The sequence below is a fragment of the Lissotriton vulgaris genome, chromosome 9, assembly GCF_964263255.1.
Source record: "Lissotriton vulgaris chromosome 9, aLisVul1.2, whole genome shotgun sequence".
NCBI lineage: Eukaryota > Metazoa > Chordata > Amphibia > Caudata > Salamandridae > Lissotriton > Lissotriton vulgaris.
Window position 1 is genome coordinate 693,789,665 of NC_141697.1, and position 25,637 is coordinate 693,815,301.

Below are 25,637 nucleotides of genomic sequence, written 5' to 3' on the forward strand. Positions count from 1 at the left end.
GGCTGCTCTAGATTGGTTAGGCGGGATAAATATCCTCATTGTATCAACTGAGCAGCAAGAGTTTTTGTGTTCCTCCATTTCACCTGAAGAAGTTATCCAGGCAGTGAACCTGTCCCTGGTGGCTAAAGCCTCTTGACCCGATGGAGTTCCTATTGAGGTCTATAAGATTTTCTTCCCCCAATCATATGTCTTCTTAGGGACATAATTCAATGAGATTTTTGAAGGGGACTTAGTTCCTGAAACATTTACCCAAGCTGCAGTGATTAGTTTTGTTAAAAAGGGGAAATCGGAGGACGAGGTTAATTCATACAGACCTATTAGTCCACTAAATGCTGACTATAATATGTTTACTAAAATTATTGCAAATAGGCTCTCACAAGTTACTCCTTTTCTTATCCATCACAACCAAAATGGTTTTCTTAAAGATTGACTTTTGGCTTACAACACCCATTACCTGAATCGGGCGATTGATTACTTTAACACTAATAAAACCAATGTAACAATAATAATTTTAGATGCTGAAAAAGCCTTTGACGGAGTGCAATGGAACGTTCTCTTTGCAATCCTAAACAAATTTGCGATCCCGGCTGAATTCTGCCAAGTAGTGAAAATCGTATACCAAAATGCTAAAGTTTCTATAATTATCAATGGGGCCATGGCTAGCCTAATTTCTATCAGCCTGGGGCTGCGTCGAGGCTGTCCGCTATCTCCCGTGCTATTTTCTCTTTTCATTGAGCTTCCGGCATGTGCTATTAGGCTGGATCACGCTATTGCCACCCCTATACCTGGATTCTCCAAACTGAAACTATTTGCAGATGATATGGCAGCAGATAGAGATAATTTAGCGAGAGTTCTTGACAAAATAAGGGATTTTACAGATATCGGGGTATACAAAATAAATCACTCTAAATCTGAGGTGCTCCTTTTTAATTGCTCTTTAGATATTCTGCACCCACAATGCAGGAGCACTACTCAATAACTAAGTCAATAAGGTACCTGTGGATTTTTTTGACCATTTGACTTGAGGATTTATATCTGCTAAATTTTATTCTCACATTAAATAAAATGCATTATCTGTTTAAACAATGGGAAAATCTCCCTATTTCAATTATGGGACGAGTCGCTCTCATTAACATGAATATTCTCCCGCTATTTTATTCCTATTTTCTAACATGATGATTAGGGTTCCCAAACCCTTCTTTGACTCTGTTTACTCAGAAATCCGACATTTTATTTGGCATGCAAAAAAAATGAGAATAACATTACAAGTGCCACATTTAGAAGTGGAGGACGGAGGCCTTGCCCTACTGGATTCACGCTATACTGTCAAGCCTCAATTATTAATTAGGTGAACTATAATAATTCAGGGGACTTGCTTGATGCCAATTTCCTTCTCACAATACTGCTCAACGAATCCGAAATCGACCTTGCTCCTTTTTTTACTCATACCTAAACTCCCCAAAAAGTCACGTTATAAAACTCCTAGAGGTCTCACTTGGCATTTTCAAAAAATTTGGGAAGCATATGGAATCCCGTGGCTTCATCCCTAGATGAAACTAGAAAAATGTATTCATCTGAGGCTTCAATGGTCTCTTCAGAACTGCGATTAGTGTGCAAAGCTGGGGTTTCATTTGCTACAAGACTTTTATAAAAACAAGAATTTTCTATCCTGGCAGGAAGTTTTAAATTATAAGAGTAATATAAACAGCCTCCTGATATTCAGCTATACACAGATTAAGCAGTTTTGCTTGGGTTTAATCATCACAGAAGACAGTGAAGACACACTACTTGCGAAGGCACATTTTGTATAAAAAATTTAAGGGATAGACAATTGGTATAGAATAATAAAATCTGTGGTGAATAAACAGGTGATTTTAGATCATCTTGAGAGGTTTAGGCTCTGCTACAGGCTGTAGCTTCAATCTTCAGCAATGGCAGAATTACAACAAATGAGCTACACAACAGTAAGGGTTGCTAATTTAAGAAGGTGGCATGGTTCAGCAAATGGATGGTGTAATATAACCCTGATAGGCTCCACAAAATATTTCCCACTATAAATCCTTGATGCTTTAGATGTGAATTTGAAACTGGGAATTGGCTCCATGTTGGGTTCTTATGTAGTCACTTAATGAACTTCTTGCAAGATGTATTTTTAGAAATTAGTAACAAATTGGCAATCAACATCCCTCCTGGTCCTTTAGCCGCCCTCTTTGGCAGAGCAGATGTAGGCGAAGACCTAATTCTGGTTCAACGCCAATTCATTTTCATTGCATTATTAGTAGCAAGAGCACTTATCCTAACCAATTGGAAATCTAAGGTGATCCTGAGTGTTTCGGAATGGTGTACAAAAAAGCAAAGAGTATTCAAACGGGAAACCATCTATGTAAAAAGGGTAGGCTCTGTTGCCAAACTTAACAGAATATGGCGGTATTGGAAATTAACTATTGTAGCAATTGGCATGTGATAATGTTACACTCCACCAACTGCTATGAATTTTGTACATATAATTTCTGAACTTTTTATACACATTAAGATCTTTAAGCACTAAACTTATCGCAAGCACTTTATTATTGGAAATCAGAAATGCAAATTTGTTATATCAGCAGAAATTAAATATACTATGTTTTATGTCCTTTTAATTTTCTATGCACTGCTTATTATTTATTCTAGATTTACGATGAGTTTCGGATTTTGTATTTAAGCAATGGTATTTATACTGGTTGTTTTATTCTTGTAACGACCTCTCTTTGCTACATTGAAAATATTTTTTTTTAAAACATCACTATCAAAATGGAGGTCAAAAAGATTTTATTTGACAGATTCTTCCCTGACCGACCAGATACTGGGTCGGCACTTCCGACACCACAACAACATGGTACCCTCTCCTGACATCACTGACTACCCATTAACATTAACATTAACAGGGCAAGAGCAAAGAACTGATAAAAGTTGATAACCTATATATTGCTCCAACCTCCAAGACTCCATTCATAATTACATTTAGTGATAAGATGTGGCAGATAGTGAACTGCCCTGGGCGAAACCCTGCTTTTTCCGTTGGTCTTACTCCCAAGCTAGCAGACCACTCTTTAACAACTTGTAACAATGCAAGTATATTGGTACCTCAGTCTAAAAATGAAATTAAGTAATATGAATAGGGATTTCAATGAACACTCACACTTTCTTAAGAATACGTGTCTTAATGATCCCTTTCCAACTATCAGGGAGTTAGCTGTTGACACATTTTGCTTAACCCCTTCCGTGCGGCCGCGATTTTCCCCGTGTGCGGCCGCCGGCAGAACACGGGCGGGCCATGACAAACCCCAGCCGTCATCAGCACACGAGCACTGTAGTGCATGACGGCTGGGGTTCGTCACCAGCATGGAAGGGGTTAAAGTATTGGTACGGAAGCATTGTCCAATGGGCAGGATCTCTTTTGTAAACCACACCACTGCTACCCACTAGTCCTGCAGATTTGGTTAATCTAAGACTAAAAATAATTTCCTTTGTTTGTAATGCAGTGAGTCTAATGCCTTGAGCATTAGGTGAACTAATATTTTTATTGAATAAGACAAAAACGAGCTGACCATATACATTTCTCAAATGTTCTCATTTATGGCTACTAATTTGCGCTATATTTTCCGTCTCAAACTGAGTACTGCTTTTCCTATCCAGCGTCTAGAATTTCTTAATGTCATTAGTTTTTATTATTCTAAGCATTATTTACCATGTTCTAATTCTTTCCTCTATGTGTCATACTCCAACTTAACTGTAGGGCAATTTCATCTTAAGAACTTCCTGAGCACGTCAAATAATGTATTCCTTATTTAACCAATAATCATAATAATTCCTCATTTTGATTCCTGCCATAAATAATTTAAGCAATGTTGTATCCCTCTTTCAATAGTACCAAGCATCAGCTGATCAAACCAATCGATTGTTCAGAGTTATTAAGTGCCATAAGAACTAATGGCCCAAAAACAATCTCCCATTTTCCATCAACATTTACTAGATTTTCATATTTGCTCTTCAAACTACCCTTCCCAGGACTTATGTAAAATTTCCATGTCTGTTTGATTGATAGGAGCTCACTTTTCTCTCTTTCAGAACTTTCGAAGATAGGGAGGGCTGATTTTATTTCTTATGTTTTTGAAAAAAGGGGCCCCCTACTGGGAACAATGGGTCTTGCTAGCTGTAGGGAATATTAACATGGGGTAAAGAATTTACAAAAAGCAAGAGCTACGCTATTACATTTCCATCACAGGCCTAATTTTAGATAGGGTCACTTACAGAGTACATGTGCACATATTACACAAAACACTTATATTTGATACAAAACTATATTTTATTTGTTTCTATTTTTAAATAGTTTCTTCTTTTAATTAATTCATTTATTCTTTTTTCTATTAGTTATTCAATTTCATGTTTCGATTTGTACTCAATTGTAATACGCAACCTCATATATTTACAACATATACACGAAATACAATACATAACAATACTGTACATATATAAAAACTGGGAGAGGGAGTTCCTAGAGTTAACAATTCTTTGCTATGGCTGGCGGGCGGATAACATGCGACAAGCTTTTCTGCGTTTTTGAGCCTTCTTCAGGGGAACCGTCTTAACATATCTATAACGAAGTGTACAATAAAATACAATAAGAACACGTATTGACAACATATAAGGCCTGAGATTTCATTCTTGATACAATTATGAAAACCTAGTGTTTCATTCTCTATATACAATTTCTGAGCCTGTATATATCATTAACTCTGCCTGTATCCATATATCATTCCATAATATATATCCTTCATCCTACAAGGATATGGTTACACAAAACAAAGAATATCATGCTACGGAAAAATGATCCTCATATGCCAAGAAAAGTCACCCACAGTGTAGAATCATCATATGATCAACATAAACTATATGATTTGAAAATAAAAGAGTGACAAAAGATAACCTGGTATTCCAAATGTTAGAAGAAATAGATATATAAGGCAACTATGACTACTTATCCAGGGAATACCTATTAGGTTCGGTGTCCAATATTAGGGTATCGTTTTGGGCTCAGTGGAGTGGAATTATTCTTCCAAACTTGTGATATGTCCTAAGACCTTCAGTCTGTTCTGAATAGCTGTAATTATATAGATGAAGTGAAAGAAAGGGAAGGGGAAGGTGGGGAGGAGGGTTGGGGAAATGGGGGGGGGGGTTGAAATGAGGGGAAAGGGGAAAAAACGGGGTTGAAAGTAGGGGGAAGGGGGAAAAGTAGGGGGTTATAGCAATAATATCAAGATTATTTTCATTACACATACATATCTTTTGCATACAGAACAAACGTGTTTTAACGCCTCTTGTATACAGAATAACCTTGTTTCATTATCTTGTCTGTATTCCCTTTGGGTAAAGAATGCACCTCTTTACCTTCGCTAGCTTAGAAACTGTAACGTCATTAAATAATCGCAAATTACTCCCTTCCTTCGCCTCTATTTAAGAATCCGTTTTATCATAAATAATAGGAGATATGCATGACATGAGTTGGAAAATAGTAATGGTTAATCACTTAAACCGGTTTTTGTTCTCTATATATATCACTCCATATCCAACATGTAGTACTTGCATGCCTGTTGGAACGTTTATATGTTGAGAGAGGGACGGATTATAAATAGCATTGCCAACATGATAAAATCCCTTCAATATTAATATTGTCATCCCTGTACCTGCTACCTATCAGGCAGCAATTCGCGGATTATCTGCTATCACCAATAGTAGGAAATTAACATATTACAATATGGCCGCCAAAAAACAATTTACCAGCTTTAGTCCGTTTTTTCTGTCAGTGTGAATTATCTTCTAGCTACTTGGTAGCGCACTTGTGACGTCAGACGTTGTCTTTAAAAACAGAGGAAACACACTCTGACCCGTTTCTGCTGATCACTGACAGAACGGACCGCGGAATGTAGGGCATCCACCGAAGATTAGAAATAAGTAAACAGCCGAAGACCTTCTTGTAAAAAAGCAGAGAGTGACTAGTTTATAGAATTAGATGAAGGCCATTTGAACTATAGAGTGCCCTTTTCCCCTGAGGATTAACACAGATTTGCACGAACCAGGTACTTTACAGCCAAGGTAAATGCTTTTACTAGACAACAAGACGTACTATACTCTTTATGCAGTACAATACAGTAATAGTGTTCTTAAGAGTAATAATTAACAGCACAAAAAAGAGGTAAATCCGCTTGTTTGTAACATTGTGATTATAGGTGTGGGAGGCAAAATAGACAGTGCGCAAAAATTCTAATACATACAAAATATATCAAAAGGAATGTATTATGCTTTTCTAAATACCACATGGAGACACGACAAGCCAGTTAGTCAATATTACTACAGTCACTATCATCTTAAAATCATTAAAGTAAGATGTTTTAATAAGACCATGTTTCACAAAAATTGGGAGCACAAAATAGGTAGTTATAAACCCAGTAGTGATGAAGATTATACTTTAATGTAAATGTAAATTTAGAAATCTTTTATAACTATTATAAACTGATTAGGAGTTGTGTAAATTAAAATGACATCATACATATATATATATATATATATATATATCTTTACTTTAACACCTTAGCTGAAGCGCATATATCCCTCCCCAGTGCTGCGCTGTCCATTGGAACTAGTGCTGAATGGACGTCCAATGGTCGTGCGCAGCACTGGGGAGGTAGCGCTCGTGACGACCGTTGGCCGTCGGCAGCGCTTAAGAGGTTAGAGATAACGTGAAGATGAAACAACACAACAAAAGGGTTCTGAACCTTGTTTTCATTCATCACTATATACGCCAATACAAACCCCTTTTGGTAAGCCAACAGTCAAACTATCTATATTGATGACATTAAGTATACGTTTGTTAGAATAACTTATTGTGATAGTAGTAATGGATTTTCTCATTTAGAGTACCCAAATATAAGAGGAAAACTGCCATTGAATTTTCTAGTCCCTTAAGATGTAAAAAGTCCATACCCATCGTAAGTACAGGTACAAATTTTAAAAAACAACTATTAAGAACTATACATATTATTAGAATCGATAATCAATAACTTGCTGTTTTAGATCAGATATGCAGTTGGAGCAAACCCAAGAACAACAATTATATCTTTCCGATTAGAGTATTGGAACCGTGTAATCATACACACACAGAGGTACATATCTAATCTTTACCATCATAAATGTATTAAACCATAGGCTAGTTTCAGAATGAAACAATAGGACAAAAACTATTAGGAACTAATAACAGAAGTAAAAAACCTCTCTCTCCTTCCCCCACACTCTCTTGCTATAACCCCCTACTTTCCCCCCTTCCCCCTCCTTTCAACCCCTGTTTTCCCCCCTTTCCCCTCATTTCAACCTCCCCCCTTTTCCCCAACCCTCCCCCCCACCTTCCCCTTCCCTTTCTTTCACTTCATCCATATAATTACAGCTTTTCAGAACAGACTGAAGCTCTTAGGACATATCACAAGTTTGGAAGAATAATTCCACTCCACTGATCCCAAAAGTATACCCTAATGTTGGACACCAAACCTAATCGGTATTCCCTGGATAAGTAGTCATAGCTGCCTTCTATATCTATTTCTTCTAACATATGGGATAGCAGGTTATTTTCTGTCACTCTTTTCTTTTCAGATCATTTGGCTCAGAAATTGTATATACAGAATGAAACACTAGGTGTTGATAATTGTATCAAGGATGAAATCTCAGGCCTTATATGTTGCCAATACGTGTTCTTATTGTGTTTTATTGTACAATTAGTTAAAGATATGTTGAAATGGTTCCCCTGAAGAAGGCTCAAAAATGTAGAAACATGCATCGCATGATATCCGACCGCCAGCCATAGCAAAGAATTGTTAACTCTAGGAACTCCCTCTCCCAGTTTTTATATATGTACAGTATTGTTATGTATTGTATGTAATGTATATGTATTGTGTGTATATGTTGTAAATATATGAGGTTGCGTATTACAATTGAGTATAAATTGAAACATGAAACCGAATAACTAATAGAAAAAAGTATAAATGAATTACTTAAAAGAAGAAACTATTTAAAAAAAGAAACAAATAAAATATAGTTTTGTATCAAATAGAAGTGTTTTGTGTAATATGTGAATATGTACTCTGTAAGGGACCCTATCTAAAATTAGGCCTGTGATGCAAATGTAATGGCATAGTTCTTGCTTTTAGCGAATTCGTTACCCCATGATTTTACTTCTTATAAATATTTTGTTTGCTTGTACGTTTTTTAACCAGGTGTAATCCAGTGTCCTCAAAACTGTTAGCGAACACCTCCCTTGTAATGCTACATTGATTTATGGAGCAAATTGGATCTGGAATACCAACATTATCATTAAAAATGAAACTTCTTGCTGCTACATATATCTCATCAAGAGCAGTTAAACTGTTGATTAATAGTGATTCTAGATCTCCGATTTGAAAACTTAACTACATTGGAAGGCTGGTCATTAGAATTCATTTATTATCGTCATTGTTCTACAATCCTGCTTTTCACTTGACCATGCCCATTGGATACTTTCAAACTCCCCTCCCTTTGCCACCAAACTGCCACTTACACTCAATATTTGTTCAAATGATAAAGGTTCACTTTTTGCTATGAATAAAGTTTTATTTTCAGCATCTAATTCATTAAAAAATGTAAGTAAGTGTATCCCAATATATTTAAAAATCCTTTAATATTTTATGGCAAGTGTGCAAACAACTTGTGAATAAAAGTCTACTCTTGTGGCTTAAGTGCCATTGCCATCTTTCATAAAACTTAATCTATTGATATATCCTGAGGTTATGGCAGTTAAGGCTGGTAGATTTTCAAAAGTGAATAAAACAACACTACATTTAAGTGCTTGGCCATTTCTAAAGATATTGTACTTCATTCACCATAGAGCTATGAGGGCTACTTGCAGTACTTGAATTAGCCTTATAATCATGACTACCCTCTCTATTAAAAAGTAAAGTGTTATTGCTAGAGGCTCCGTTATTGAAAATGGTAGAAGCTTTTTGGGACTCTTTTAACGCACTTTCGTCCTCTTGAGGCAGCACCAAACTACTACCACTGTCATTATTTAGGAGATGAGTACTCATTTTACCAGTGTTTTCTTGCTCTGGGAGCTTGTTTTCTTTACAACGCAATCTTAGTTTCTGCCTTTGTTTAGTGTTACGGCTAGTTTCCTTTGCCTTGGGACCAGAATCGCTACATGTTAATAAATGAATGTTAATATTAATAGTCACTGTCTGTTCCACTCACAAGATCAGTTACATAAGTGGTTCTACTTTATTTTCTTTTTCTTTTTAAAAACAGATTTTATTTATCAAATGACACATACGGAGCAGCGCTCTGTAATCCAGAGACGTCTACACAATCAAGATTCAGCATTATGACTTTGACTTTTTACAAAGGAATGCAAGGAGACAATAAAAGCAATACAGATGAAATATGTCTAATGAAAGCCCCCCAACTCCCTGCTCCCCCCATCGCACTAACAGCCTCGTAGATAACAGCCTAGCTGTACATTATGCTCCATTATCACTCGCCCCAGGAACTGAAATACTAAATAACAACATCCTGCACCAGCGAGGAATCATCAATTTGGGTGGAAGTGCCCCGGTGCAGCAATCAGCTCCAGTAGCAGGCCCCGATAGTCTGCCCAACACTTCCACACTTTAAAGTGCTTCTGCGGGAACCCTCTTACAATGAAAATGGGAAGTTACAGGCCCATGAAGAAGTTCAGTCCCTTCTTCCATGCTGATAACAAGGGTGGTATCGGCGCCTTCCATGCCCTAGCATTATCCAGTTTAGCTAAGTTAAACTCCAACAGTATAAGTTGACGTTAATAGACATTGCCCCCAATTCCATCCATAACATGTCAAACCACCAGTTTTGGTGAATGGGGTAAGTCCCAGCCCAACACTTCAGAGAGACAAGCCACCACTCTTCTCCAGAACCGTGACAAAAAGAGACAGTACCAAACTGTGTGCATAAGGTTCCCCTCCTCCCGCTCACATCTAAAACATAGAGGGGAGGCAATCAATCCCGCCCTCCACAGCCGGACCCGCGTAAAATAGACCTGGTGCAAATATTTAAGCTGAATCAGGCGCAGCCGCACCACTATGGCCGCCCCCCAGGGGGAGGCCAGAGCCTCGGTCCAGTCCTCTACATCAAGTGGACCAACATCTTCCTCCCAGGCCCCTCTGAGCTTCAGTAGTGTGGGGGAGCTGTGAGTCACCAGGGTTTGGTAGATCTTGGAGATTTTATGATCTTGGAGGTCCCCCATAACCACATTCGCTTCTATCGGGCTAAACTCTGCCAATGTCTCCAGACCCTCTAAGCTAGGGAAAAGGGCATGCTGAAACTGTAAATATTTATATAATTGGGTTTTTGGCATCTGAAAATCCCTCTGTAGGTCTTGAAAAGATCTCAGAGTCACCTCCTGCATGACACCCAGCTCATAGAAACTGACCCAAGGCTGCATTAACCTGTCTAAACCATCTAGGAGGAATCGGGTAGGGGTAATTATGCAATTGATACAGCAAACGGGGAGCAAGACCATCTTAAAAATGGTCGATCGGCCATAGATCGATAAAGGCATATGTGACCATGTCTTGAGGTCATTTCGTACACGCTCCCAGACCGGAGCTAAGTTCTGCTCCCATGCCACCGCAGGTGAATCCAATAGAAAGACCCAGAGATACTTCACCTCGCTGGTAACAACCCGTACCGATGAGGCCCAGGCTCCCAAACCTGACGTATCCCCCAAGGACCACAGGATAGACTTGCTGGGATTTAAGTAGAGGCCCAATGACTCCCCGAAGATCTGCATTATACGAAGCAGCCGCGGCCCCGTCCTATCCACATCCGTAAGAAAAAAGAAAATATCATTAGCGTATAAGGCAATACGATCTGACAGGCCACACACCCTTCGAAGCTGGTCCGCCTGCGCATCCATGCGCGCCCAGGTGGCCAAAGGTTCGACCGCCAGTGCAAACAAGTAGGGAGACAACGGCATCCCTGCCTGGTACCCCTCCCAAGTGAAAAAGTGGTAGAGGTGGAGCCTGCGACGCGTACCGCTGCAGTAAGATCAGTGTAGAGTAGGGGCAAGTAGGACAGGAAGCGAGGACCAAGATTTAACCGGCGTAACAGCGTGAAGAGGTAAACCCAGCTTAGGGAGTTGAACGCCCTGTCCATATCTGCCAAGAAGAGCTCTGCCACCGTGCCGAGCCCCCAGATAGCAGCCACTGCCACCTGTACGCAGCGGATATTATGTCTAGTTGCCCTCTGAGGCATAAACCCAGCCTGATCGGGGTGCACTAAGGTGGTAATGTGGGACTGCAAACGATTGGTTAATGCCTTGGCCAGTATTTTGGCCACCACATTTAAAAGCGAAATGGGACAGTAGGAGGCGTGTTGTTCTGGGGGTCTACCGGGCTTATGAACCACCATCACCTCTGCGTGTCTCCAATCCAGAGGAAGACGGCACCGGTCGCGGGACTCCTCCACCACCCGCAGGTAATGGGGCCCAAGCTGCAGAAAGTATTTCTTAAAAAATTCACCAGGAAACCTATTTGGCCCGGGGGCCTTACCCGAATTAAGTTCTCCCAAGGTGGCACCCATCTCCTCCTCTGTGAGTCGGAGATTGAGCCCGGCCCTCGCCTCATCAGACTAAATAGGAGGAAAAACTCTCAGCAATGTCAATGGCGTCCGTAAGGCGCCCCCATTCGGGCCAACAATATCAGGAAGGGGCTGGGCATGAAACATCCCCTGACACGGCCAATGATGAATCTTGCTGGACTTGTCACCCCACTGGTATACCCTATTAAGCGTTGCCAACCAAATACGAGTTGCATAGTTCTGCTGCGCCAGCAGCAACTGGTGCTGTATGTGCTCACACCCTTCGCCCCTACTACGATGCTCAAGCTCAGCAATAGTAGTCTCTGTTAATAGCAGAGCCTCCCTCTGAGCCCTGTGGGCCGCCACGCATAAGGAGATATCAACTCCCTGTAGAGTGGGCTTCAGTGCCTCTCATAAATGTTCAGCCCCGGAGACTGCCCCAACATTAAGTGTCAAGTATTGGTCAATGGCGCCCTACTGACATTCCCTGTAATCCGCCTTCTGGGGGTGCCACGTCGAGAGGCGCCAGAGGAAGGGCTGCGGTGTCCAGCTCATCCAGACCGTCAAAGTAATCGGCGAGTGATCTGAGAGACCCCTTGGAAGGATATCTGCCTCCACTACCCTATTCACTGCCACCCGAGGGACAAACAAATAATCAAGACGAGAGAAGGAATTGTGAACCGCAGAGAGATACATTTAGCTCTGAGTATTCCGGTACATCCGGCACCAGGGGTTCTCCCATTCAAGCCCCGACACCAAAGAGGAAAGCTGTGTGACCTGGCTAGCTGCTGCACCCTCCCCCCGCCTCCACCGATTCCGGGTCACATCAAGCACGTCATTCCAATCACCCCCAACTATAGACAGGCCGTCAGTCATATCCGCCCATAAGTACATGAGCCACTTCACCAAGCCCCACGAGAGTGGAGGCGGGGCATATACACAACCTAGAATCACCGGTTCCTTCCTGACCATGCCCTTTAGGAATAAGTAGCGCCCTTGGGAGTCAGCCCACGCCTTCACATGAATCATAATCGCCACTCCGTGACCCCTCAATGGAACACTTGGAGATAGCAATACCGTTGGAGGCAGAGCACTTTCGAACCCATAAGATGTGTTCCTTGGAACATGAGTACATGAGTACATCAGCATGGGCCCTCTTGGCCGGTTGGAGGACAGCCCCCGCATAATTTTATTCAGGACCCCCCTGACATTCCTGCTCACTATTCCAAGAGTCCTGGGGGACGCCTGAGAGCCATCACCTGTGTCGGCCATGATAGATCCCTATGGGAAACAATGGTGCATGAGAAAGCAAGTGGTGCATACATGGAGACCTAAGCACTCGTGGCAAAGTGCGACCTGTCGAAAACAACATAGCTGGCCCGCACATAGAGTCCTTCGATCCAAGTAGTTATGCCAAAGAGTCAGAGGACTGCGAGGACTGAAATGCTTCGTATCACCCCATTTCCCTCTTGAGTATGGAGGCAAAAATATTGGCCAAAGCCTTGGCCAATCGCTTTTTGCCTCACATATCCACCCTGACCATGCCCCAGAGGGTGGCCAGACATAACATCAGGTGGGTGCATGTGGCGATGGTGGATATTCGGCAGTTGGGGGAACCGGCGGTGCTTCTATTGGCTAATATGGATGGGGAGTTTGAGTCCCTGAGCTGGGTGTATTTGTTCGCTTTATTGCAAAGACTCAACCTTGGACAGCACTTCCTCCCCTTTTTAACACTCTTATACACGTGAAGAAATAAAAACCTTTTAAGGGGTTGACTGATACACCTGGTCCTCTAAACCAACAAAGAAGAAATTGGCATGGCAGGTGTAATATAAAAACAATGCATTTATTAACCTCATATGAGGGAGACTGCGTCACACGGTACCCTTAGGCCACTGTAGGAGCCAGTCTAAGGAGTAAAGAGAACAGGGGCCTTACATATGCATAGGTTACATAGCATAAAACCAAGGGGAGGTCCTGGCACATACAAGCATGCTTACTGACTAATATGGCTATACAAAATTTGCTTGCTCAAGAAAGTGGGAGGAGAGATGTTTCTCCTTACATCAGCAAGAATAGCCTGACAGTTCTATACAAGGAGCAGGTGCATTCTAATAGCTAGGCCTTTCTGAGCATTTAAATGGGCGCCGGGACTGTCAGATAGGATTGCATTATGGACATGGACAGGGTGGGGCGGTGATTACTGCGTATCATGCAGCTTTTTGGGGAGACCTATGGACTATATATGAATCCCTGTAAGTCCACATTATGGGTTCTGGGGGATGGGACGGGTGTGAATGCGTGAATTTTCTCAGTTCAGCTGCTTGTGGGAGGACTGAAATATCTAGGCATGTTCCTGTCTGATGTGCCAGCAGTCTCCTGGGAGCGTAACCTGGTTCCGATAAGGGAACGGATACATGAAGATCTCAAGTCCTAGTCCTCTATGCCTCTGTCACTATACGGCAGGGCGGCTATATTTAAGATGTTGGCGCTTCCTCAACTTCTTTACCAGCTGCAGAATCACCCATATCAGATCTCGCCCCGATGGTTCCGACAGGTGAATGCAGCGCAAGGACAGTTTCTGAGGGAGGTGGGAAAGGTGCGGGTGGCTGTGCGAACATGCTTCCTGTCCACCTATTGTGGGAGGCTAGCAACGTCCGACATTTACTCGTACTATCAAGCCTCGCATCTGCTGGTCCTCAATGAGTGGTAGTACGCCGATAGGGAAGACCCAGCATACGCAGTTGAGCGACAACTTATGGGACACCACTCGCTACACACAATTCTTTGTTCTGCACCTCTGCGGGGTTCACTGCCGCCGGCTACATGGGTGGTATTCCAGATTTGGAGGCAGGCGCTGAGACAAATGGGGTGGTGGAACACGCTGACCAGGGAAACTCCCCTCTGGAATAATGGGCGCCTACCTTAGTTGGCGGCCTTGCAGGACTTCCGAGGGTGGGATAACATAGGCATCTCAGTTCTGGGCGAAGTTATGAGGGGTCTGACGCTCAAATCCTTTCAAGACCTGCAGAAAGAATTCCCTATGCCACAGTCCCAGTTCTATCGATACCTTCAATTTAGACATGCCTTGTCCCCTAGCTTAGTTGGGTTGGAGTCCTTTCCGGAATTTAGGCCGCTGGAGGTGAAAGTTTTTATGGGAAACCAAAAAGACTGGAAAATTTCCCAGAGTTATCAATCCTGGTTATGCACTGATCCCCTACACTACAGAAGCTCCGGGTGGACTGGGAGGGTGATGTGGGCCCGATGGAGAAGGAGGACTGGACCGAGGCCTTAGTGGCGATGTGACTCCTCTCCGTCCAGTTCAAATACCTGCACAGGGTCTATTTCACACGAGTGCATCTGTGGAAGGCAGGGCAGATAACCTCTCCTATGTGTCTTCGATGCAGCCGAGAGGAGGGTGCATTCATCCACACAGTTTGGCATTGTCCTTCCCTAGACCGCTTCTGGAGGGGGGTGTTTACCTGTCTATCGGAGGTCCTGGGGTGAGAACTCCCCCGCGCACCGCAGCTGGCCCTGCTACACGTTATGGAGGGAATAGGAGGCAATATTTACAAGCGGCACCTCATGCAATTGGGCTTCACTCTAGCGATGAGGGACCTAGCCAAAGCTTAGCTGGCGCTGAGGGCCCCCTCAGTGGCCGCATGGAAGAATGGGCTGGACTTTTGTATGGGGCTAGAACAACCAGTCTTTGTCGCTAGGGGTGCCCAAACAAACACCACAAGATTTGGAAATGATGGGGGGACTACCGGGCCTGCTATATGAATCGACGTCAGTAGCAGAGGCTCACCCTTTGGAATGACTCATATGTACATGTTTGGAGGACGGGGGGGCCCGGAGAGGTAAATCCTCCCTAATATATTCGCAAGTTTATGTAGACCTTGTGCGATCAGGGGGGGAAGGGACAGGGGAGGGAGGGAGTTGGGGCAATATTTATTTTATTATCTATGCTTTTCTATATTTAATTTGAAAAAGTCAAAGTCATTATTTTGAAATGGTTTGATTGTGCAGTTGTCTCTGGTGTGCAGAGCCCTGCAGTATATACATGCTTCTTGACAAATAACATTTGTTAAAAAAAAAAATCAACCTCAATTCTTTCTTGATAGCCCTAATTTTCTGGGTTGGCAAGAGGATTTGACAACTCCGGGAGTTGAACAGAAAACCGTGGAACTCGATCGATTGCAATGGCACTAAGACCGATTTCTGAGGATGTACAAGAAATCCGAGACACTGCAAAAGATTGATCGCCCATTCTAGATGAGTCATCACAATAGAGGACAAAGAGCCATGATGAGAATGTCGTCCAAGTATACAATCAGACAACCCTGTGCTCTCAATGGTTCTACTACTGGCCTCAGAAGTTTTGTGAAGCATCAAGGCGCTGACGGGAGGCCGAAGGGAAGGACTCTGTATTCATACCAAACTCCCTGCTATTGGAACTGGAAAAAGTGTTGATGAGATTAGTAAATGGGAACAGACAGATATGCATCTTTCAGGTCCAAGCGGACCATCCAGTCCCCCTCCTGAAGGAGGTTGTATAGAAGATGAATACCCTCCATCTTGAAATGCCGAACTACTACCCATCCATTGAAATCCTTTAGATTTAATACTAGCCTGGATCCACAACCTTTCTTCTGCAGTAGGAAGATGCAGCTGATGAAGCCCGAGGAATGATGATCCGCGCCAACTACGGCCCCTTTCTTTAGGAGTGAATCAGTCTCATTGGAAATGAAGACCTGATCTTGTCGGGAAAAATACATTTGATGCGGAGGGCAAACCTGATGGGGGGAATTGTAAAACTCTATCTTGTACCCCTGTATTGTCTCCAAGATCCACACATCCTGCGAGATCTTGTCCCTATTGTGTAGAAAAAACTGTATCCTGCCCCCCAACATTACTTCGTTAGCAAAAATAAGTCGAACCTGAAGTTAGCCAACTTGTTGTCCACCCTGGTTGCCACCATATCTGCCTTCCCTGAACCTGTTCTTGGCTCGACAAGTCGAATAGAAGGAGAAGGAGGAATTATTGAAACTGGACTCCTGATAACCTCCTCAATGTGATTGGTACTGACCACGCAGGGCGCCTTGGCTGAAACCACGGCCGAACAACCACCCACAATATCGTCTGGCTCTGCAGAAAACCGGGCGGAAAGCTCTTTTAAGGTATCCCTGCACTTTGTCCAAACCACTAAAAGTGGCTACAAACTTCATCATTTCCTTAAGAAAAGGTTGACCAAAGTGGTGACCCTGAGCTAATGGACCCAACTCCGAAGAGGAGAGCTCTGCCAATTTAGGATAGAACTTCAGAAGAATGGAACAACGACGTTCTCTAGACATAGCACAATCGCGTTTCCCAGCTGGCATATTGCTCTTTGAGCCCATCCAATTAGTTCCTCCGGGTCAAAAGCCCTTTATGACTCCTTGGCATGAAACCCCAATTCCAAAATATTCGTGAGAGGACCTGCCAAGTCCAAGAGCTTGTCTTGACAGGCTCTCCATGCCCGGTCAATACAATTTTTCGAATCCTTAGAATAATTTTTAAAATAGGTGAGCATGGAAGGATCCACCTCAGGCGTTTCTGCCACCTTATCAGCCAAATCAGGTTGTGGGCATTCTGAATGGAGTCGCGCTCTCACATCTTTGTCAAATGCCTGCCTAATGTGAGACTGAACATATTCAGCAACCTCAGGAGGTGGACGCTAGGCGGTGGAATTAGGATGAACTCTCTCTGTTGGTTCAAAGGTAAGTTTAGGATGGGAAGGTGCGTCAACATAGCGTTCCTTTCTCAATTTTTTGGAGGATCTAGTGGACTCTTCCTGTTCAGAAACTGGTTCCGAGGATGTATCATCACTACCCCCTTGAAGTAACTCAAAATTAGATGCCTCCTTAGAAGAAGTCTCATAATCATGATCAGTATACATAGCTCTTGCCAGCTTCGCAAAATCCACCATGTGGGGATTCTTGGACCCTTTCCCACTGGCGGTAGGGTGACTGCTGGAGCTAGGGAGCCAGCTCTGCTGAAGGGAGTAAGTACATAAGCGACGCTTCGGTTGTTTAATGGCTCTCACCAGAGCCTTATTGACTGATTGCTGTACTCCTGTGTCTAACACCTCTACAAGTTCCTGTTCCATGGACCCAGAGGGTTCCTCATAAAAATATTTCTCCTCAAAATGGAAATCTGACATAACGTCACACTAAAGTGACACATTTTCCCACAGGAGGAGTGCCCAAAATATACAATTAGTAACAACCGCAACCTAGCGATAAAAACAGTCCAGAAGGTAAAGACGCGGTACACGTTTGAAATCAAGAGCACAAGGCAACAAAGTTGCAATAAAGCATACAAAATACAAAGCGCCACTGCGTATAAGCAGAAAAAAGCCCCAAACAATAATGCTATGCGCTTACAAATAACATTTAAAGATGCCAAATATCATATCACAGTAGTGTACATAATGCAGAAACGAAGAAAAGTAAGGCACTTAACTGTCTGTGGAGCAAAGAAAGAGGAAGTTGTACTAGAGACTGGAGTTTATATAGAGGATACACTCTATGGTTAGTCATGTGACACATAGTGTGTTCATGGGTATTGAAACATTTTTGTGTTCTGTAATTTTATTGGCTGCTGAAAATTTTACCAGTAAAGAAATGTGTCTTCCTGTGCAATAGGGGAAACGCTTTTGTTTTCTTGTAATGCGTGGGGCAGTCCTGTTTGTGGCTGACATGCGGCTGGGTAATGGCATATGCAGCAGTGTGGTCTTTCCCGGTGCAGCAAGGGAGATTCTTTAGCTTTTTTTGTGCGTCGGACCGTCTTGTGTGTGGCTTATATGGGGCTGGACTAACCTCATTCGGAGCAGTGTTGCCTCTTCCAGTGCAGCAGGGGTACATCATAGAGGTTGGAAGAAATTCATTCATTCATTCAATAAAACTTTATTTCGGTCAAAATGACCTTAAAAGTACAGACACAATACATACAAATACGTTTAGAACTACAAAAGAATTCGGTTGCATGTAATGAAAAACAGATAATAAAAACAAAAGTAGACATTGCTGACGCACGTGTGAAGTTGATAATTACCAAGCTCGAGTTTAGGATGCCCTCTATCCTGATTACTTCACCAAAAAAGAGAAGACAGCAGATATAACTGTGGATTATTCAAAGCAGGGGACAGAATTTCACATTTGAAAGTGCATAGTGCACATAAATAAATAATTTAGGATAAAAACAATTATCATAAAAAGATGACCGCTAGTACTACCACTAGTTTTTTGCAATAGTTAGCATAACCTAACACTGGGGACCCCACGATACAGGATACTTCACCGTGGGATTTTCACAACTATTATAGTAGTAAGCTAGTAAAGTACTCGAGGCAGGGAACAGTACTGACATTCAAAATTCATTAAGAACGTATTAAATATATACACACATTAAAAAACATGAAGAAAAAAAAACATTTCTTTCCTATAGCATAATTGCAAATACTACATGCGTAGCTCAGGTACAGCTAGTCATTTAATAATAAGACCTAAATGTGAAGATAGCAAGGGTGTCCATAGGTGGATATTTTTCCGAGTGTTTGATGATGGGAAGGTGTCCTCGAGGGTGCCCTGTTTCAATTCTTGCAGAATCATAGGCTTAACTATTTAAGGATAGTTTTAAGAATATTCTGTGGGTACACCACATAGAAAATCGGAAGCCTGCAACTAAGTATACAATCGGGATACTACAATTGTGTTTCAGTATCCTGAAAGCCACAGAGCAATGCCTAGTTCCTAGGTTTCTACAAATCTGCACCAGCCTTCGTTTTCTTGCCTTGTAATACCCTCATCCGGAGCAGTGTTGCCTCTTCCAGTGCAGCAGGGGTACAACGAAGAGGTTGGAAGAAATAAAGGCAAGCACTCTAAACCACCTACTCGATTCTAGATGGTTGACATGTAGGATCCCTGCCATATCAGTAAATAAACGCCTGTATTGCACGTTTACTTTTCAGTAAGAAACTGACTTGGGGCACACCTAAATGAGTTTCTTACTGAAAAGTAAATGTGCAACGCAGGTTTTTTTTTAATTTAATAAAATGTTGACAACAATGTTGTGCACATGTTTAAAGTGCAAAAAACACAGTTGATGGACAGAATGCAGAACAATGTCATACATTCAACCCAGTACAGAGATCTGGGCCTAAATCCATCGTGTTTTTGCACTCCACACCACCCCAGTTCAGACATGGCCCTATGCAAATCAGTCTGACCCTGTGCCTCATGGGAGCAGTCCAGCCCGAAATGCCAAGCCATGCCTTCCTGGACCGGAAACAAGATTCCGAGGACCGGTTTTTGGCATTCCAGCCGGCCCGGCTTGCTTGAATCCAGTGGTGTGGAGTGCATGGGACTCACGTCTGAGCATACCCATCCCACTCGGGGTGACAAATGCAAAAAACACAGTTGATGGACAGAATGCAGAACAATGTCATACATTCACCCCAGTACAGAGATCTGGGCCTAAATCCATTGTTTTCTTGCACTCCACACCACCCCAGTTCAGACATGGCCATATGCAAATCAGTCTGACCCTGTGCCTCATGGGAACAGTCCAGCCTGAACTGCGAAGCCATGCCTTCCCTGGACCGGAAACAAGCTTCCGAGGACCGGTTTCTGGCATTTCAGCCGTCTTCAGCCCGGCTTGCTTGAATCCAGTGGTGTGGCGACCATGGGACTCACATCTGAGCATACCCATCCCACTAGGGGGGACAAATGCAAAAACCACAGTTGATGGACAGAATGCAGAACAATGTCATACATTCACCCCAGTACAGAGATCTGGGCCTAAATCCATCGTTTTGATGGTCCGGTCCTCGGAAGCTTGTTTCCGGTCCAGGGAAGGCATGGCTTGGCAGTTCGGGCTGGACTGTTCCCATGAGGCACAGGGTCAGACTGATTTGCATATGGCCATGTCTGAACTGGGGTGGTGTGGAGTGCAAAAAAATGATGGATTTAGGCCCAGATCTCTGTACTGGGGTGAATGTATGACATTGTTCTGCATTCTGTACATCAACTGTGGTTTTTGCATTTGTCTCCCCGAGTGGGATGGGTATGCTCAGACATGAGTCCCATGCTCTCCACACCACAGGATTCAAGGAAGCCGGGCTGAAGACGGCTGGTATGCCAGAAACCGGTCCTCGGAAGCTTGTTTCCGGTCCAGGGAAGGCATAGCTTGGCAGTTCGGGCTGGACTGTTCCCATGAGGCACAGGGTCAGACTGATTTGCATATGGCCATGTCTGAACTGGGGTGGTGTGGAGTGCAAAAAACGATGGATTTTGGCCCAGATCTCTGTACTGGGGTGAATGTATGACATTGTTCTGCATTCTGTCCATCAACTGTGGTTTTTGCATGTTTAAAGTGGCTCCTCCCTAGTCATTTGTATTGAGGACAATAGGTCTTACAGCAGAGCATGCGCACTGATGCTCGACCTAAAAATGGCTAAAGGGGCCAAACTAAACAATTTAAATATTTTTTAATTAAATACTTGAGCTGCAACATTATGCTAAAACTGTTTCAGTCAGACATAAGAACTATTAACCTAAAAAACAACTTCCTACTTCTCTGAAGCTTTGCATGATGCTGATACTAGGACCCTCTGTTCACAGTAGACATATAGAAGACTTCAGCTTTCTCGTCCTTAAAAGACAGGTGGCAAGAGTACATTCCAACCAATAGACCAATATACCAAAAGAGGAAAACAAGGTTAGCAAAGATTCAAAAGGCTGCCAAAGACATGGGAAAGGAATCAGTTGGCAGATTGTGTACCAGGTGTGCAGCGTGTGTCGCTTTACAGTACATATGCAAGCACTGCCAGGTTTCTTTGCCCGGCTAATATCCATCAGTTGAATATAAGCGCTTATCTTCCACAGGCAGATTGCTACTGAGGTGTTTCCTTCCTATATTGCAATGGCGATAGAACACTATGCAGACACAGATAAAAGAAATAATCTTGATTTGATAGTTACACAACGTTATTAACCAAGAACTCTTTGCAGATAATTATTATGCACAATAACTGATTACTCATTAACATTTGGTACTCGCTACCGGATCTTGGATACAGGGTGGAAGGCTAGCACTGTTGTGATTTCCAGCCAGCATTTTGTCTCTTCTGTTCAAAGGTCATATTTACACGAGTTAATAAAGCTGTATCTTCTCACCCTGAAGAGAATAGCATATTATTTTAGTCTCCAGAGCAAGAATAATGAATGTTCTGCAGGTACATGTACCATTACAACGCCATTTTATGTTCTTCATTATAATAATGCCAATTGGCCCAAACCCAGTAAAGTTGTATTTTTGCCAAACTCTTTAATCAAAGACGAATAAATTAAATGGCCCACACAGTAACTGATGTCAGAATACATTTTACAACCCATCTGGCATCATCAAACAAAGGGAAATTAGGGAACCATAATTGTTGATGATTGAGGATGATGCTGGTTGGGTTACAGGGCTAGATTTTTTCTTTTCACATGACGTCCACTTTTTTTGAATGTAGAAGAACATACTCCTCATCAACCTATTACAGCCGTTGTAGAGATTTATATGATAAGAAACAAAATGTTTCACGATTCTGATACTGTATTAAAGAAATACAACTCTCATAGCTGGACACCAAGTGCACATTTCTTTTAAATATTGTGTTAGGATAAGGAAAGTCATTTTGACAAAACAATTCATCAACGGTAACAAAAAGGCTTATATATAGTGTCAGGCTCAGAAATCAGGAAATTAAATTACAGTGACACAGCAGTCGTGAGGGTTGGTATTTGGTAATTTGAAGTCACCTTCCTAGTTGACACTACAGAACATACACTTACCTCAAATATTGAAAGACTAGAGGTAAAAATATTAAATTATCCCCTCTTCGAATGTTTGGGTGTTTTTGTAGCCACCTTCTGTGTTTGAAGTGAACCATTGAAATATTGCTACTTCTGTGAGGCACATACATAGAGGGGAGCTCTGGTGGTTAGAATGCTAACCAGTAAGAAAAGGGCGCTCATTTGGTAAGCCATCTATATTTTATTTCGGATTTAAGATTCATAAAAATAACACAAATATGAAAAGCAATAAATTTAATTATCACTGCGGGGTAGCTGATTGGAAAAGACCCACGCTGTTCTGCAATAAATGACTATCAACTCATGTAAGCAGAGACATCAAAGCATCACAATAGAGCATAGAAGAGAGAGTCGCGTCCACTAAAGCAACAAGCATTGGTAAATGCATTAGGTTTTGCCATTGTGATTAATAATAAGCTGTTTTTGTTGTAAGTTGTAGCTTGCTGAGTAGTTGTACAATATAAGGTACAGAAAGTCTGTTAAAGTTATAACTTTTGTTCAAAAAGGCAATATATTGTTCTGTTACAAGTGGTATAGTGAGAGCAAGTAATAGCAACATTTTGAAAAATGAAATGAAAGAGAAAATAATTGAAATAATTAATGCAATAGAAATATTATGTGTTTAGAGTAGTTCTGACAACTTTTGGGCCGGGTGCCACTTCACCTGCTGCACCATTCAAATCACTCCCCTATTGCCTGCAAGATAGCTGCATTTGTGACTGCCTGCTTAGTAGTAAAATATAACAACATTTGGTGTGTAGAGAAGTTATGACAACTTTTGGCCCTGTGCCACTGCACCTGCTGCACCACTCAAATCATGACCCTATTGCCTGTAAGGTAACTGCAAGTGTGATTGTCTATTTAGAAGTATAAAATTGCAATATTCAGCGTTTAGAGGTGTTCCTAGAGCTTTGGCCTGCGGTGTCACTGCACCTGCTGCACCATTGTAATCATGATCCTAGTGCCTGCAAGGTAACTAACTACACTTGAGACTGCTTATTTAGTAGTTAAATATAGCAATATTTGGTGATTAGAGGAGTTCTGACAACTTTTGGTCCCAGTGCCACTGCTTCTGTTGTCTGCAAGGTGAATGCACTTGTGACTGCCTGCTTAGCAGTAAAATCTAGCTTAGCTCCTGTATAGGAACTTTAGTTTTAATGTGCAATGCTTATTACAACATTTAGACTTTGATCATAATGACCAAATAGATTAAGTTGAAAAAATAAATCCAATAATGCCAACATAGTGCATAGAAAGGTACTGAGGCATGAATAGGAAATGCCACAAACATTCTTAGGCTAAAGCATCTGCTTTACACAACAAAGTAATAAAAAGCAAGCATGCCTTGAGTGCCCCACCTCAATTTCCCATTCATGCAACACCATATTGACCTTCACCACCAGTGGCACCACAGCCAACGGAAATGGCAAGGGCAACTAGGGGCACCCGCTGACGGATGACTCACTGCTACTCTCGTCACAGTCGGACCTCAAGGGGATGAGCCCTCTGGGCACAGGATACACACCCAATCCAGATGCTGCTCTCACATGAGAGGAGCACCAGGATTGGTCTAGGCGCCCTCCGTTTGCTGCTCGGATGGTGCATTGGAGCCTGTTCTTTTTCTCCAACCCGGCTTTGTAATACAGCCAGTTAGGAGAAACATAGGTGAGAATGTGTGCTTGGCCGGCCTAGGATGGCCGGCCAAGCACACATGCACTCTTATGAGTGCACTCTACTCCTCCCTAACATGCCAAGGCCTGCCCCGTCCTATAGTCATTGTGGGGCTCAGACAGACAGCATAAATAAAATGACAGTAACTGTGTTATTGTCATTTTATTTCCCATCTGCTGGCCCAGGCTGTGGGGCGACACACCTCTGCCATTACGGAGGAGCCGCACCTAAGGGTCAAGTTACATGAAACCCTTATAGGGTTAAGTTCATGCAGCCCTTGGATCAGGCAAAACCAGTCAGATAAATTATACCTATCCTGTGGAGTCCAGGTGTAGAGTTGTTCTGGCTGTACTTGGTGCGGAACGGGAGTCGCAGTGGTGCTGTTTTTACCACTTACAGGGTGCTGCAAGAAACAGATTTCAAAAACACCACAGATACACAGCTGCTGACATTGGATTATGGTTGCACTGTCTTCCAGTAAATGCAGCATCAGGTGTAGGGGTCGGTTACCAGACTGATAACCAACAAACCTTGTCAGTGATAAGCACAGCAAAAAACTTCTGGAACTTCACTGGGTCCGGGAGAGTAATATAGCGGCCTCAAACTTTGGGCCTGGCAAGAATACAACTTCAACAATGCACTAGACCACCTAAATTTGGGCGATCCCTCAGAGGGCCCAGTGGCCAGTGATTCTTTGAATTTGGCAAGTGTTTCTACCCTCAGTTTGCAGGGGATAAGTCCCACTAGTCCAAGGGAGACTGAGGGTACTTCTGGCTTCCACAAAGGTCCCTCTATTCGAGAGTTTCCAGTTTTAGCCAAGGACGAGGGCCATTCACTCAGTTCCAAGTCTGTTGCCTCAGGGACAAATTATCCTTCTTTTTTTGTGCCGTTAGACAGTCCTGTTGTCGGCAACAAGGATCTCCTTTTGGGTCTTCTTTGAAGCAAGTTGTTCAGACCTTAAATCCTAGATTTAGGGGAGTTAGGGGTGTGGGAACTAGTTGCCAATGGGCAGCTAGTCCCTGCAGCTAATCCGCCCCTGAGGGGACCACATCTGGTGGTGTAGGTCACCTTTTCTACCCAGAGCTCACTGTTTCTTCCCTCTTCAACCTGGCAGAATTAGATTTTAGTTGTACAGACCAGGCTGCCCATCCTAGAGGTGTGGCCAGACTTCCTGGGCATGTACACATCCTGCATAGCTAATCTACCATCTTGCCCAGGTGTGAGCCAGGCTGCCCCCAACAGAGTTTTGGCAACCCCTCTAGGCTCTGCACCAATGCCATTGTCACCTCCATGCTGGCCCCCGAAGTCACTAAGTGCCCTCATCGGGCCACAGCAACACAATATAGGTTATCCTGCTCTGCCCTATGTCTGCGACTCTTCCTGGCTCTAGGGAGC